Genomic DNA, 18364 nt, shown 5'->3' on the forward strand with positions numbered 1-18364 from the left:
CGCATTGGAGGTTTTATTGTGGTTTGTGGAATGCATTATAATCGGACACTGACATGAATTTGAATCCTGCGTCTATCTCTTTACCTGTCGTATGTCTTTGGGCAAGTCACTCCATTGCTCATTGAGTGAGCCTTAGTTCACTCATCTGTAAAGTTATATAATATCTATTTTATAGATAACAAGTGAGATAATATATGACAGCACTATTGTCAGTACTGTCATTTGCTTGCCATCCAGTTAATAAAAGTTAATCATAATAGCTGGGATTTAACCTTCCAAATAGTTATTTTAAAAACTTGTATTCCATGTTGCAAGTTATTGAAGTTTAGAAATATATTTGAAGTTTCTTTAAAAATCTTTAGGAAATCAATGTAGAATCGAAACAGTGTTTACAGGTAAATTGAACTGAATATGACAAGGATTGAGACTCTGTGGTTTTGAACAAGTGTGAATCCTAACTCTGCCGCTTACTTAGTAATCGTTGACTTTGGGTTAATCATCTTGCCTTCTAAGGCTCATTGTTCTCATTTGCAAAATGAGAATAACTTTATAGAGGTGTTTTGAGAATTAAAGGAATTAAATCATAGAAAGCACTTAATGCAGTTACTGGCACATACTGCACAGGTAAGCTTTAGTTATTCTTGTTAATCCATAGATACCCTTTTGGACATGGCCTTGAGTACTTGAGAGAAATATAGTTCAGGATTTTTGATGTAATGATTAATGTTGGAATTTGGGGATTAAATATATATTTTTTTCATTTCTATAATGCTTATCTAATTGATTTGCATTCAGAATCTTATCAAAATAGTACTTAATTTATATTTTGTAAAAACAGATTTTTACATTGAATCTGCTATGGCATGAATGTTTCTGTGTCCCCTCAAAATTCATATGTTGAAACTCTAATCCCCCACAGCGATGGTTTAAGGAGGTGGGCTCCGCCTTCATGAATGGAATTAATGTCCTTATTTTAAAGAGGCCTGAGAGAGAACCCTTTCCCTTTCTGCTATGTGAGGCATAGTAAAAAGATGACTGTCTATGAGACAGAAAGCCAGATTCTCAACAGACACACTGTCTGCCTGCACTTTCATCTCGGACTTCCTAGTCTGCAAAACTGTAAATTTCTGTTGCTTATAAGCCACCCAGTCCATGGTATTCTGTTATAATAACCTGCGTGGACTAATACAGCATTTATTTATTTATTTTTGCAATTCCATGGCTCTCTACTTTTAATCCAATCTTCATTCATGCATCTGCTTTTCCTCCTGCTTCATTTCCTGTATGTAGAGTAACCCAAAGAAGAAACAGGCAGAGCAGGAAGAGATAAGGAAGAGAGAGGTACGTGAGGTCAATAGATAGTCAGCCTTACCATGATCAAATATGCTCTCAGGACTAAAGGTCTTAGTTTAGTCGATTCATGACTACTTTTTGAAGTTTTACCAGAAGAATTATTTTTATTGCTTTTTTGTTCACTACTTTAGAATATAGTGAGAAGAATTTAAAGGAAATCTCTACTTTTCTCAGTGGCTTTTAATACTTTTTTTTTCCAGAGCCATAATTTAGTAACTTCAAAATGACAGCTAATAAAATTGGTAATTAAATAGTTACATATTGTAGGTATTAAGTATAGATTTAAGCTTATGCTATATAAAGTTAATTTTTTATATCCTCTGTTTTGGGCCCATTATGTCTAGAGTAAGTTATTTAATGGCATAGAGAGTTTACATTTATAGGCATTTTCAAAGTTTATAAGGCTTTTGTGAGGAGGCAGTGTGGTTTGGTAGGTTGTTATAGTGGGAGCTTGAGGAATTATAATTTTGGATAGCAATAGTTTTGGCTTTGTTACTGACGCTTTGGCTTTGAGTTAAAAATCAAAACCTTAGAACTCTTAGCCCTTTGACTTAAACCATCAGTGACCTACAACCCCCTTCCTTTCTAATCTAAGATTACTTCAAGGATCAAAGGAAATGTCTCAGACTGATGAACGTACCCCTAGCTGCCTTCCTGTGTGTGTACACTCACAAGGGAAACATAATTATTTATGTTTAATTCATTGCATCCTGATTTTATTTGGCCTTGGAACCTCTCCCATCCTTCCTTACCTAAACCCAACTTTCTCGCTCCTTCCCTTTCTTCCTTCTTTTGGATGAGCACTAATCGTTCTGTAGAACCTGTTTAGAACCTGATTATGGTGGTTTAGTGCATAATTTTATTATTTAAATTATTTTAAAGCTCTATATTTGAACTTCCTTAGTTTTGGTCACATGTTTATTTTCAGTTCTTAACAGCAAACACACTATTTATAAAATTATTCCTATGAAAAAATATGACTCACATTGAGAGATCTTGTTTTATTATCATATGACATGTTCATATAAAAGGGGAAAAACACCTGACATCCATTTTCATTTTAGTTTGACTTAACACATTGTTGGACATTCAATATATTTGAAATCTCTTTCTGTGTTAATTAAACTATAAGTAATAGAAGACCTACTAAAATAGTTTAATTGTCATAATGATGTTATCAAGAATACACATAGGTATTTTCCATTTTTCTACTCTGGCATCTTGAGTGTTTTGACAGTGTCACTCTTCATGGTTGCAGTATGGCCATTTTTCCATGGTACTTTGTTTTTTAGATGACGAAAACATTTCCTAGTAAACTTCATTTGCCATAATTATATCATATGCCTGTGCCTAAACCTTTGATTGACAGAGTAAACATTACTTGCCTTGACTTAATCAGGATTCACTTCCTAAGGGGAAGAGGGTGAGCATTACTGACAGCAAATAAGGAAGTGGGAGGCGTGTCTTTGAGAGGGCTACCACAGTGTCTCTCACAGCTAGAGAAGATCACAGTTTTGTTAATTTCTGCAAACTGTCTTATGAGATCATAAAATATGAGCAGTGATGCCATGATTCATTCAATATATATATATATATATATTGAGTGCTTACAGTAGTCTGCTGCTCTTACTGAGGATAGAGCAGGGAAAAAAATAGTGCCCCCTTGGAGCTTATTATCTTACTGGTGAGATATCCAAACAAGATAAAGCAATTCAATTTTGTGGTATCTTTTGACAAGTGCTAAATAAATTTTGAAGGAGAGAATGGAGCATAGAAGATCTGGGCATGGACAGGGTGCATGAAATTTTAGATTATGTCCAGGGAGGGCGTCACTAAGAAGAGTACTTGCGTAAAGATTGAGTGGGTGTGGGAGTTAGTGATACACATATCTGGGGAGAAGAGTATTCTAGACAAAAGCCCCGTGGATGGAGTGGGGTGAATGAAGGAGAATCGCAGGAAGTGAGGTGGAGTGGGGGGCTATTAGACAGTTTTGAACAGAGCAGTGGCTCAATATAATATGTTCACAGAATTACTTCAGCAGTTGTGTTAAATAGACTGAAGGTCATTAAAAATGGAAGCAAGGAAACTAGTTAGGAGGCTATTTATTAATCCAGGAGAGATGGTGATAACTTTAATGGGACAATGAGGAGTAGTTGGATTCTGGATACTTCCAAGGCAAAGCCCACAGCCTTTGCTGATGAATCGTAGGTGGGCTATGAGAGGAGGTTGGAGGAGAGGCACCTAGGATGGCAGCCAGGTTTTTGGCCTGAGCGTTTAGAAGAATGGAGTTGATATTATCTGAGATCAGGAAGAACAGGACTGAATTTAACATGTCAGTTATTGATGTTAAATTTGAGATATATAAATATTTCTTGAGGACAGATCAATATATATTTTTCAAAAGGATGAGATTTGCCATTAATAATCAGAAATTTCTTTTAAAAGAATATAAATTTGAAAAACAACAATAAGGAGAAAATAGGAAATGGAGAAATAAAGTGTTATATGCGGGGGGATATTTTATGTTACATTGAACGAATACAGGGAAACAGGAAATAATTTTAAAATAGAGTATTCAAAGAAGCATTTATATACCGAGCATTTATTTAGTGCCTACTATATTCTACTTTCAAAAATTGCATATTTATTCTTTTAATTAATGCATATTTATTCTTTGAATTAATGCCTCATTTTTGAAGCCCTGAACCTTGTTAAAAATATACATAAGAAAAGAAATATACCACAAGGACTTCATATATGTCTCTTTACTCTGTGGCATGATGCAGTGATCCTTCTGAAGGACATGCATTGTTAACAGCTAGGTTATCTTCCTTCACCCCAGCTTCCTTAGTATTGTGCAGCCTATAGTTAATGCTCAAGCACATCATTCAATAGCTACCCAAGCCAAGAAAAAGAATCGCTACAATATATCTTATGTGATATATTGTATATGTGATATCTTATGCAATGCCTCTGTGTGTGTGTGTGTGTGTGTGTGTACATATATGTCAGGATGAGTGGCTTTTCTTCTGAAGAAGAGTTAGCCCAAAATACCTTTGAACCAGATTATTGGTGCTTGTTTGTGTATAACAAGGATTCAGCACATAGCTAAGATTTTTTAATCTGTATACATCACATAAAATGCTGAGAGCACCTCATAAAGTACCTCTCATAGATACTCAAATATTTAGAAAGAAAATTTGATTTAGAACATCATTAACATTTCTAATTTATTTAAAAACTTTTAAATATATATTTATATATATTTAATCTTCATATCTAATTTAGTTTTCACATGTCATCCCAATGTGTATGAATGTGTATATATATATACACACACATATATATGTATGTATATATGTACACATACGTGTGTGTGTGTGTGTGTATCTATCAAGGACTGCTAATGTCAGTGTTCTTTTATGTGTGTTCTGGTGCGTATGTGCAAAATTCTACGGTACATACCTAAGAGTAGAAGTGTAGAGAATATCCAATTATACGAGATAATGCCAAATTATTTTCCATAGTCATTGTACCAGTTTACATTCCACTATAATATATGAGAAGCTCCCACTGAGCCATTATCATTACCAAAACTTGAAAGTGTCAGGGTTCTTAAGTTTTCCCAATATAGTGGCTGCAAAATGGCATCTTATTGTGATCTTAATTGTTAATGAGGTTGAACATATTTTCATGTGCTTACTTACCATTGGTATTTTTTGTTCACAGAATGCTTGTTTGTGTCTTTTCTTCATTATGTACCTAAACTATGCATTAAATTTATTTTTTTATAATTTTAAGTTTTAATAACAGAAAAGTTGCAAGTACAATAAAGAAGAAATTTTTTCTCCTGAAGATTTGATGCCCCATCACCCTTGAATAAAGTGTTATTTTCTGTTTGTTACTGATGTGTAAAAATGTTGATTTTTTTAAAAAGTGACATATTCAGTCACAATGAATTGAGTACTAACAAACCTGCTCAGATAAATGTGAGATATGCTCACAGGCAAATAAATAAAATTAGAAGTCCACGCTTTCACCCTGAAATTACTTTTGATGTTTTAATAAATACCAGGTGAAAAGTCTTTATTTTTTTTCTATAGCTTTATTGAGATATAATTCATACACAATGAAATTCACTCATTCAGTGTGTTCTTTATAGTCACACAGGTGTATAATCAACACCACCATCTAATTTTTTAACATTTTCATGACCCTAAAAAGGAACCTCATAACCCATCAGGATTCATTCTCCATTCCCTTTCTCCCTGACCCCAGCCCTAGGCAACTACTGATCTACTATCTGTCTTTGAGTCTGCTTTTTCTGGATATTTCAAATAAATTCAATTCTACAAAACATGTTTTGTTTTGTTTTGTTTTGTTTTGTTTTGTTTGTGATTGGCTTTCTTCACTCAGCATAATAATATTTAATGTTCATCTGTGTTATAGCATGTATCAGTACTTTCTTTTTATGGTTGAATAACATTCCATTGTGTTGGACAAATCATTTTGTTTATTCATTCATCAGTATCAGTTGATGGACACTTAGGTTGTTTCCAGTTTTGGCTGTTATGAATAATGCTGTTATGAGCATGCATATACAGATTTTTGTATGGACATAAGTTTTCATTTCCCTTCTGTTTATACCTAGGAGTAAGAATTTCTAGGTTATATGGTAACTGTATGTTTAACTTTTTAAGGAACTGTCAAATTGTTTTTCTTAGTGTTTGTACCATTTTACATCCCTATCAGCTGTGTATGAGAGAGGTGAATACTCATCTTAAATCTACTTTTTCATTCTCTAAAGAATAATGTTATGCATTAGGTTCATATTAAATTATTATTTTAAATAATGAGAGAAATGACAACTTATTTTCCTCAGATTCATTTTAAAGCAATTCTGTATTGAGCATTTCTTTTTAATTTTTTATAGCCTTATTGAGGTAATTTACATACCATACAGTTCACCCATTTTAAGTGTTCAATATGATGATTTTTAAGTCAGTTTATTCAGATGTGCTACCATCACCCCAGTCCAGTGTTAGAACATTTTCATCACTCTCAAGCGTTCCTTCATGCTCATTGCGATTGATTTCTGTTCTCTTCTCCTGTCCTAGGAGAAGCTTTCCTTCCCTGTAAATTTGGCTTTTCTAGACATTTCATATATAAATGTAATTACAGTCTTTTGTACCTAGCTTCTTTCATTAAACATTATGTTTCTGAGATTCATCCTTGTTGCATGAATTATTCTGTGGTTTTGTTTTGTTTTGTTTTGGGTTACCACTTTATGCTTCTCCCTTCATCATTTGATGGATATTTGGATTGTTTATAGTTTTCGACTATTATGATTAATGCTGCTATTATTATTCATTTTCATCTCTCTTGTTTAAATATCTAAGAGTGAAATTTCTGGGTCATGTGGTTAAATGTATAATTGTATATTTAACATTTTAAGAAACTACTGTACTGTTTTCCGAAATGGCTATGCCAGTTTACATTCTCATCAACATTGGATGAGAATTTCAGTTTCTCCCTGTCCTTCCCAACCTTTGAAATTTTTACTCATTATGTTTCATTTACATTTCTCTAATAGATAATGATGAGCATCTTTTTGTGTGTTTACTAAACATTCATGTCTCTTTGGTAAAATGTCTTCAGATCTTTAGCCCATTTTTTTAAATCGTTTTTTATTTTCTCGAAGTCTAAGGGTTTTAATATGCTGGCTACCATTTCTTTATCATGTATGTGATTTGCACATATTTTCTCCCATTCTAGAGCTTATCTTTTAACTAAATTATGTCTTTTGAAGAAGTTGATGAAGTCCAATTTTTTAATTTTTTAAAATAGATTGCACTTTTGTTTTTCATAGTTAAGAAATTTTTTCCTAACGTAAGGTCACAAGATTTTATTCCTGTGTCTTCTTCTAGAAGTTTTGGAGTTTTACTTCTTACAATTCAAACTATGATCCATTTTGAATTATCATTTTTGGATGTTTTAAGAGAAAGGTGTTTATTTATTTATGCATGTGAATATCCGACTGTTCCAGCACCGTTTATTAAAAAGACTATTCTTTCCCCATTGAATTGCCATGACACATTTGTCAAAAATCAAATGACCATGAATGTGAGAGTTTATTTTGGGTTTTTTATCCTGTTTCATTATCTACATCTCAATTTCTATGCCAGTATCACACTACATAGGTTATTATAGCTTTATAGTAAGTTTTGAAATTAGGTAGTTTAAGTCCTGTAACTTTAATCTTCTTTTTCAAAATTTTCAAAACATAAATTGTGGGCTCTGGCGATTTTTAACTTTTCACATGGAAAATGTTGACTCTTGAACTTCATGTACCATTGCCAAGTGTTTTGCACTACTCAAATCAAGACCATTGTAGGTGGTAGTACTAGAGAAAAGTCAGAATTTACGTTCTTGAGAACTACTAAAGCTCTCTTTGTTTGAAGGAAAATATGCCAGAGTCTGAATTCTACTTTAAGCTCTTATTAGTTTTGTAATTTGGGGCAACTTAAACTCAGTTTCATTATCTATAAAATAAGGATGCGATAATAGTCAGAATGGTTTTAAAGATCATATATAAAGGGCTTAGCAAGATGTCTGACACATAGGAACTGCCCAGTAAATGAGAGCTATCATTACCTTCAAGTCTCATAGGTGTCCTGGGAGTGTTGGTAACAGTGGTAGCTGTAAAGTTTCCTTATGCTTCAGTGCCTCATCACCAGATACTGACCAATTCAGTAATGTTCCTCTGAAGATGGTTACTCTTGTCGAGAGTTGATAATTTTCTTCACTGAATATGCTCTGTTTGGAGGTTGTTTCTTATCTGCGAACATATCAAAAAAGATGTGGCCCGAAAGGTAGTATTTTAAAATAGTGTTAAGTTAGATATTTTGACATCAACTTGTAGGTCACTATTTACAGCATTCATAAATGTAGTTATGGTTATTTTCTTTTTACAACTTTAAAATAAAAGGTGATACTTTTTTTTTTTTTTTTCAAGAAGGAAAGAATGTAATGGAAAACTGAACAGTTACATTCTACTTGAATTTCAGTAGTTTAATAGGTGATGTTGACAAGGGGCAAGATGCGTTTGCCTTGGGTATAGCTTCCAAAGTTGGGTACTGGGGATTTAGAAAATTAGCAAGGCTGATGGCACATTCTAATAGGAATACTAATATGATTGCAAATATGGTTATTTGTAAGTTCGTGTGTAAATCACTGCCTTCTAGTTACAAGTAATCAGGAAAAGTTATTGTTCCCTACTCTTTAGAATTCCTATCAGAATTTATAGTCAAGGCCCAGTTTGAGTCCAAGATCTGTAATTTTGGGGCATGACACTTCATGGCCCTGTCCATTGTGTTTCCACTCTAGAAAACGGGATAATGTGCTCTCTGCTTGTTTCACTGAGCTATGAAGATCAAATTAGGTCATGTCCATGAAAGTACTTTGTAACTTGTAAAGCATGTGGTTTACTAATTATTATTCCAGTTCATCCTGTCAGACTTGCTCTTTTGTCACTATTCTTTGGTAGGTTGTTGTTGGGGGTGACGTGATAGATAGCCCAGAATTCTATAATATGTACCAAACTACTTCTTAGGAGTACTTGTTTTATACCTGTGCTAGAGAGTGCATAGTGTGGACTGTGCTATTTTTATCCTTTAATATGTTTCATTTATTACAAAAGCAATACATGTTTATTGTAAAGAAACTAGAAAATATAAACCAGCAAAAAGGAAAAATAAAAATTACCTCTAAATGCATGATTGCTGCATTTATTTTTCTATACGTTTGAAACAAATTCAATTATACTAAACATAAATGTTCTGTTTTCTGCTTTTATCACTTAGTATATAATAAATTGAATGATATACTATAATTTTCTTACATATTTTAATGGCTACATAGTATCTCACTGTAACTTATTTAACTAGTTCCAAATTTTTTGATATTTAATGGCTGTTTTAAATTTTTACTATTAGAAATAATGCTTATAACATTTTTATGTCTAATATAAATATTTGTGCATATTGCCATTTTTTCCCCCAATAGGATAATTGCTAGACTTGGAATTGCTACATAAATAGACACATAAATTGTAAGAATTTTTTTTTTTGCAGCTTTATTGAGGTGTAATTAACATATAATAAGTTGCATATATGTAAGATTGCAATTTGGTGAATTTTGACATACATTTACACCCATGAAACCATCACCACAATTAAGATAATGGCCTTTTGTAATCCCTCCTTTCCTTAATACCCAGGCAGCCACTGATCTGTTTTCTCTCTCTGTAGATTAATTTGCATTTTCTACAATTTTATGCAAATGGAATCACACACTGTGTTCCTTTTTTCTGGCTTCTTGCACTCAGCATAATTAATTTTGAAACTTATTCATGTTGTTTATGTCAATAATATATCCTTTTTTGTTGCTGAAGAGTAAATATTTCATCATATGGACATACCATAATTTATTCACCTACTGACATGCATTTGAGTTGTTCCTAATTTTTGGCTATTAAAAAATAAAGCTGCTTTGGACATTGGTGTATAAGTCTTTCTACGGACATAAGGCATTTGATATTTATTATAAATTTTGTGCTGGAAGGTTGCATAGGTAGTATTTTGAAACAAAAGGCGTAGCTATTTTTTTCTTCCTTTTTTTTGACGGGGGGAGACTATACCTTTGGGAAGATTTAGAATTTTTATATGTAATTGAATTAATTTGATGGAAATTTGAAATTAACAAAGGTTAATAAGCATATCATAGCAACTATAAACATTTTTTACAGTTTGCTTTTTGAAGCATCTACTTTTATCAAGTTAATGTATAGAAAGCAAAGACCCATTGCTTCCCTTTAATGAACAGTTTGTATTTCATAAACAATACGTATTTCTCTTTGGGAAGTGACTACTTCTACATTGAGCTTGAACAAGGAAAAGATATTGGGAAAACTTTACAGAACTTTACAAAACACATTCCAGAATCTGATTTGGAATAGATGCCAAACTATCTTTTTTCTCTTCTTAAGATGCACCCTAGACTGAAGAAGGAGCAGGGAATCTGAAGACTCCAGATAACATCAGAGCTATTTTTCAACAGCCTTCTCAGTTTCCTTTCTCAGAAAGCAGAGACTCAAACCTTAGAAACAGATGGTGAGAATATTTTTTCTGAGTTTTTAAGGCTTAATCGTTGTGACTTTAATATAGTTCAGATAGTCCTTTATTGTTTATAAGTTAGCTTGTAATCACCAGATACGTATTTTGTGTTTTATCTGTGCAAATTATTTCATTAGGTAATGTGGTTTTTTTAAAAAGTGAGTAAGATACAATCGTATATTTAAGGAACTTACCGGGAAAGGATAAATATAAATAAATATAAAACTAATAAATATAATATAAAATAAAATAAATATTAATAAACATTTAATCAAACAGTAGAGGTTAAATGCCATGAAAAGATGCAAAAAATGTTCTTGAGAATTCAAAATGTAGATTACTTCTGAAGAGGGAGGTTGGGAATCTTGAAATAAATAGTATTTGTATTGATGATAATTTGTTTTTTACTAAAAACCAAAGAAAACAGATTGTTAATTCAAAACCTGAAATAACAATCTGATTTCAGATAAAAAGTTAATTATTATGTTGAGGAGAAATAGAAGCATATTTGGTTATTGTGGGCTTATTATAGTCTAAGTCAATGATTACTTTTTGAATTAAATAAAATAGTTACCTCTTATAAGGCAAACATACTAACATTTCTGAGAAATGATAAAATAATCCGATTAAGACAACTAGGTGAGCGATACAGCAGAAACAGATGACTGACTAATTCTACTTTGATTAACACTCCTATTTTCTAGTATAGGTACAACCTATAATGAATTTGTCATGTCTTAAGCTTTTGGACCTTATGCTGCTTATGCCTGGATGGAGGCACTCCAGATAAACTGGGAAAAGACACAGTGATTGATTATTGTGCTTATCATTAGTAGTGAAGAGTTTACTTTCAATTAGCTAGCTGAAAACTCTGGTCATAAGAGTTTCTTAAACTTCATTTTTTTAATGGGCCATGATGTTTCAGAAGGTTCAGAAAGGCCATTTTGAGTCAACTTTCTTCTTTACTGTAGGCATAATATGGTTGGCGATAGTACTCACTCCTTTTTTTTTCCACCATTTTGATTATATTCAGAAAACCTAATGATGAAATTTTTATTTTAATCACTCTGCTTATTCTTTCTTGTAATTTCAGCAAGAAAATCTTTAAAACCTTTATCAAATAAAGACTATAAAAATATTTATAATTCTTTGGTTGCTAGTCATTCTTCACATATTCATGTATTATTTTCTCAAAATTGAAATTTTAAATCAACCAGACTTTTATTTGTAAATAGTAAGTGTTCTTTCATTCAGGTATAATTATGTGTTTGTGACTGTTTGATAGTCCAAAATCTGCTTTTATATTTGATGAACCACAGTTGATATTGAATTCCAATTCTCAACTTTTAATTTTGTTAAAATGAAAATTATAACCATACATATTCTTGTTACCCGCAAAATATAATTAGTTTGTTGTTGTTCTTAATTTGGCAACACCCTTGTTTTAGCAAATAACCAATGACAACTTACGGCAGTTGAATAAATATGTCATAGATAGCTAGCTGGTAAATAAACATAGCCAATAAGTTGTCCTTGAAAAAATGATCAAATTTAGATCTTTCTCCCACATAGAAAAGGAGACAGATAATTTAGAATGTACAGTGAAGAACTTTGAAAGCATATAAAAATGAATTATTAGTGATATATCACTTATATATTTAAAAATATTTCAGGACTTTAAAAGTGAATATGTTAAGTGTGTGTTTTCTAAAATATGTTTTATTAAACATTTCTTTCCTTTGGACAAGTATCCCATAGTCATATAAGTTTGGAGAAGATGAATCATAATATAATCCTTTCAGTAAGACTTCTTTTAGCCAAAAAGAGGAGAGAGAGAGAGACAGAGGGGGGCTGAATAAGGTTGAGTAAGATCCAAGATGGGAAACCAGGTATATGCAGGGGGGGGGGTGTGTGTGTGTGTGTGTGTGTAGATCTATCTCAGGAGACTAGCATTCAGTAGAATATAAAGACTGAAGTAATATATTTCATGAGGTTTTATTATAGTTTGTCATATGGCTATATTCCAAAAATAGTTACATTTTGTATTTTGTGTAGTAATGTCCATCTGAATGAGAGGCCAAAAGGGGTGATTAGGAAAAAAAGGACAAGAATTTGATGAAATGAATATTGCAACCCTTAGAACACATGAAGTGTTTATAAAGCTTCTTAGTGTATTAGGCCAGATTTCTCTTATTCACTTGTTAGTTCCTCATTTTGAAAGAAATAGTCACCTCATTTAACTAACAAAATAAAATCACCCTTTATTATATTTTATAGGACTCCATATACTTTCTATGGTCTGTTTATCTCAGTGTAACATTTATTACTTAATTTTGATAAGTATACAAAAAACAGCGAATAACTTAGGTGGAACTAGGTAATTGACTGTAAATCAGTTTAGCTTAAATACTTGAATATACTCATTTTGTAACTAAGTAGAGTTTTTCTTATTCTTTCTCATAATTTCTTACTGGGAAGAGTTCCTTATTGTACATTTTTTTCTAGTTCAATTAAATTGTTGATGACTATTTTAACAGATGGCTTAAGCGCCAAAACTTTTATGTCAGATATAGAAGAATCTGTCTAAAGAGACAAAAATGGCCAGGGATTCAGCTGGTTCTAACAGATTGGGTTAACAGGTTGGTAAAGTGGGGCTAATTGTCTACATGGAATGCCTTGCCCAAACTTTATAAAATACTCCTCAAAGCAATGTTTTTAATTTAAGAAATAACACTTTGAAAACGTGTTTAAACTCCTACACAAGATTTTCAGTGAAAACATGGTACTAGTGAAACAGTCAATCCAGATCTATCCAGAATCTTGGTGGGTCATTTTAGTTGGAATTAATTGCCATAAATAATTTGTCTAAGTGATGTTTCCCTGGATTCATGGAAAACCTGGACAGATGCTTAGCTCAAATAATTCATTGTTAGTTTCCAACATGGCTTCCAATTACTCTTTAATTCTCTTCCCCATGGCCAGCATCTTGGTTCAGAGTTCATTTCTAATCTGGAGCACTTGTGCTGCTAAATCTCTTATGTCCTTGCTACAGTCTCTCATAGCCATTAGATCTTCCTAAAACTCCAATTTCTTGTGTCACTTCTCTGGTCAAAATAATTCAGCAATCCCAATCACGTAATGACCATAGAGGAGTAACAGGCCTTCTTTAATCAATCTAATTTACTGTTACAATGGAAAACACTAACATAATTAACGTTTTTGTGAATTTGGTGTCTTCAGATAATTGATTTTCCTTAAGTCTTTTACTTCATATCTTAATTGCTATAACTAACAGCATTTTGGGGGGGAAATTTCTCACTGTACCAAGCTTCCATGTCAACTCAGATGTTTTCCTCTCCCATGAAAGGTTTCAAATGAAATAATTAAAATAATTTTTAAATGTTTTGATCAAAGTGTCAGTTCACTTTCTCTTCTTACACAGACCATGGTTTTTTTCAGTTAAATTAACTGTGCCGAACCTGATATTCTCCCTGATACTCTGCTACGTTTGCCCTTCAACCATGCAGCCTGTGGTTTGCACAACTGAAGTTAGTGCGATTCTAACAATAGAGTTTATTATGCATTTTATTTAGATAGCTAGAATTTCCCTATTCTGGATTAGAGATATACAAATAATTATTAAACTCCACTTATTTTCTTTTTTGCATCTACTTATAGGAAGATTGTTGATAGTACAGTTTATACAAGCTTCTAGCTTGACGCTTTTATCTCCTGCTGTTGCCACTCCTCCTTCCTGCCATCTTGCCGCTTATTCTCTCAGCTTCTCAAAATATCTGTGGTGAAGGACCACTTTTTGTTTGTTTTTGTTTTATTTTTTAGATTAATTTTATTATGTTTTTAAAAAGCTATCTGTGACAGATTGGAAATTAAGAAAAAGATATACAAACTGTAAGTCCCAATCTTTCATCATTAAATTAAACAGACATCTAATTACTTTATCAAATTCTATAAAATCTTCTAATTACTCGTAGTTTTTGTTTTTTGAATAGATTACTTAAACATTCTAAAGCATATTATGTGCTGCTGTGCTTTCCTACTAGGGCTGCTGTTTTTCCCACTACCTAAAGGATGCTTTTTAGCTTCTTTTCCAATTAGCAAAACCTTGGTTATTGCTAGAGGCCAGTCTACAGGCCACCTCAGTGGAGTGCCTTCACTAAGAAAAGTGTTCCTTGTCTTTTTATCCATCTTATTCCCCAGAATTGGCCCTTCCATACCTTTTCCACTTCATTCATTCCTTTTCTTATAGTAGTATCTCACTATCTTGCTGATTATATTTTCCTGACAGGATTGTGAGCGCACTAACGGCTGGCTTATCACTTAGTTATCCTCTATCTTCAACTTTTAACACGGAGCACCTTCAATGTAAATATCTCTGGATTTGTTGTTTCTTGTATGGTAAGTTCAGAATAGTAGTGACTGTGCAAAGGTAGGAGTTATTTCATATCTCCTATAGTCTACTGATCTTTTAAAAGAGATCATCTTTTCTTTTCCCACTTGGGTCTTGGAGAGATTTCTGCACAGAGAACAATATTTATCTGGCATAGTTATAGTGCAAATTTTTGAAAGTTAAAAACTAGAGATTTCGTTTGAAGATTAAAATCACTTAACTTTAGTAAACTTTGGTAGTGGCAGCAGTTTTCAAACTTTTTCGTCTCAGGACCCCTTTATATTCTTAAGTTATTGAGGACTCAAGAGAGCTGTTGTTTATAACAGTCACATCAACCAATATTTACCATATTAGAAATATAAACCGAGAAAAATTTTTAAAGGCTCCACAAGGATATATTCCATTAACCATCAGTACAGTGACACATACCATTTAGCCTCTGAACAGCTCTACTATACACTTATGAGAGAAAGAGACAAAAAAACAGATAACAGTTTAGTGTTATGAAAGTAGTCTTGATCTCATGTGCCTCTTGAATGGATCATAGGCACCCTTGGGGGTCCATGGACCACACTTTGAGAATTGATGCTTTACAGGAATTGACCTGTCTAATTGCCAAAAGAATAATATTGTATATTTTCATTTCAAAAGTATTGTAATCTAGCTTTTGTGTTTGTGGATTAGTAAATTGTTGGGTTTTTAAAAAAATATCTGGAAGGCTTATCATATTACCCACCTTTCTATTAATGTCTAGACATAGAATGTGCTGGAACATATTACTAGTGTTGGCTTGGCAGCTATGAGACAGATGCTTACTCAAGAAGTCATTTTATTTGTGGATACTCAGTAAGGTCATTCCTAGTTGTGCCCTGTCAGTACCCTGGCTTTTAAGTGCTAGTCCTTTTAATGACTTGTGAACCTCCAAATAGTTCTCCTGTGATTATTCTTCTTACTCTAGGGGTTTTGGAGGTTTGGTCATTTTCTTAATGATTTTCCAGAGTAAAGCTTACTTCTTCAGGGGCACTGAGAAGTCAACTCTTGGAAATCTTTGCTTCTTCTCTCCTTTGTTTGACCTTCCCCTCCACTTGCTTCAATCTGATCCCTGATGCTGGCTCTCCTTTTCTGAGAGTACAGTCTGCTCTTTGGCAGATAGCTGCTTGGCTCTACTGACTCCTGTTCTTTTTTCACTCCCACCCTCTTACCTTGGCTGATACTCTGTTAAATTCTTTCTGAGGTCTTAGCAGGACAGTCAGTCCCTGGAGTATTTGACTACTCTCTTCAAGTTACATGAGTACTGGGTCTTCCCAGAGAGTTCTGGGAAAGCATCGTATACCTGTCAGCTACATGGGGATACCAAGATGGCTACTAGTCATCTTCATTCACTGACAGCTCAGTGTTATTTTTACTCATGGTCTTTTGATTGTGTGTTGGTGTCACCGTATGAGCTGTATAATTTAGGGATTTATCATTATGAGTCATAAAATGGAAGCCCAAAGCCAATAAAATCTTGGAGACTTTTTATTTTTTAATTTCGCATCCTAACATCGTAGGCATTCAGTAAATGGCTGAGTTATTTTATTCTCATTAGTGGTTTTTGATGAAACTCTTAGCTGTGGCAACTACATTGTGGTTTAAGCCAGACCTCTCCCTTTCTCTTATAGCCAAGGGAAATATGCCATCACACCATTCTGAAAAGGTACATGTTGCTTCCTTAATAAGCAAAATCCTTACTCGATACTTAATGGAGATTATTTTTTGAAATGTCAAATATTCAAATCTCCAACAGAATCTGATTCTGACTCTTTTTAAATTACCTCTACAAGAGTTCTTAGTTTTCTTTAAATTTTGTACCTCATGTCAACTTAGTGTTTTACAAACATAGGCTTAAGATACAGTAATTATTTTCATCATTTTTTGATTTAATAAATCTACTATTTAAAATACCTTGTTTTATAACACTTTTTGTTATACAGATTGCTTTTTAAATATTCAAACCAGCCTTCAGAGTTATCTTTTTCTTCAACTCTCCGGCCCCTGCCTTATTTTGACGGTTTTCTTCTCTTTACTAATGCATCTCAGTTTCTTCTCTCCAAGTCATCAACAACTCCACAGCTTCTGTTTTTGTTTTTTAACGTGCATTTAATCATATCATTGCCTGTAATCTTTCCACTCCCTACCAAATAAAGGCCAGCTTCTTGGCATAGCCTTGATTCAAAGTCCTTGGTCTCAATTGTGTTTGCAGCCTAATCTCTAGTCAAGTTGGACCACCCCTTTCCTGTATCACACTCAGCTCTTCCCTGCCTTTGAGTGCTATTTCTGTAACTTAAAATGGCTGTCATTCTCTTCTGAGCTTAATCATTTTTAACCATCACTGACTACCACCTAGAGCACATACATACACATAAACTGAAAACCTAGTTACTGCCCACTCTGTGTCCCTAGAGCACTTTTTACAGACTTCAGCCATAGCATTTAGCACAGTAAATACTCCTGTCTCCTTTTATATAATGAATGACTAAAGAATTCACATGTACTACTCACTCTCATGTGTTATCTATTTATGAGGTTATTACTTTACCCTTTTCCTGTCCCATTCGAGAAAGCATTTCTGAATTCGAGTGAAAATGTGGTTGTTATTTAGCAGTCTTGAATTTACTTAGTTTTTTTTTTTTAAAGGTAATAATTTGTAACCTATTGGACTTTAATAAATTTTACACCTCACATTAAATATTTACAACACTAATCATGACATACCTTATATCTGATGATGACAAATTAACATGTTATAGATGAAGATACACTGATTTTAGAATACTGCATTTTGAGTATCACAGTTGTTTGTTTCCCTAGACTATTTCTTGAGAGCTATAGCTACTAAATTAAACTTTGAGAGCATTGCCAGGGAAGACTCATACCCTCTGCTGGCTTTAATACGTTCTCTTTTGGCCCGTACACTGGAAATACTACAGCACAATAACAGAATGTCATGCTGATTTCTTATAACAAAACTGAGATTGCTTTCTCTTTTTCACTTAGGTTCCCTTTCACTGTATTCTGATTCTTTCCTCCCTCTTAACAGTGTATATATCCTGTTAGGAATAAAGAATTTAGTAAATGTATGATGTAATTTTTATTACCTGCTGTAATTTTAGTGAGCTATATGTGATTTAACCAGCTAAAAGCTTATTCTTAAAAAATGAGGTTAATGTCGATGGAAATATTTCCTTATGTTAACCTATAGCTAGCTATGCTGCAAATCCAAAGATAACAACTAGAGCTTTAAGTTTTACATTCACTATATGAAAATATATGGTCAAGAAAAAATTGCACCTGAATTCTTCAGTTAGCTCAATGGGAGTGTTAAGTTTTGAGTACTAATAGCAACTCCATCCTTTGTGATTTCTTGCTTACATAATTTGTTATGAAAGAG

The 18364-nt window shown here is 33.0% G+C and overlaps 1 protein-coding gene across 7 annotated transcripts in view; it reads left to right on the top strand.

The window, feature by feature from the left end:
• NRIP1 (nuclear receptor interacting protein 1) overlaps window positions 1-18364 on the top strand; it is an 84171-nt gene that overhangs the window by 26778 nt on the left and 39029 nt on the right. For 6 of the 7 annotated variants that reach the window (XM_015600191.2, XM_015600188.2, XM_025042489.1 and 3 more), the window contains exon 3: window positions 10400-10523. The exons of the other annotated variant lie outside the window; for it this stretch is intronic. The gene's annotated coding sequence lies outside the window, so the exon portion shown is untranslated. The remainder of the gene's footprint in view (window positions 1-10399; window positions 10524-18364) is intronic. 7 annotated transcript variants of the gene reach the window in all.

This window comes from Pteropus alecto, unplaced genomic scaffold, assembly GCF_000325575.1.
Source record: "Pteropus alecto unplaced genomic scaffold, ASM32557v1 scaffold239, whole genome shotgun sequence".
Classification (NCBI taxonomy): Eukaryota; Metazoa; Chordata; class Mammalia; order Chiroptera; family Pteropodidae; genus Pteropus; species Pteropus alecto.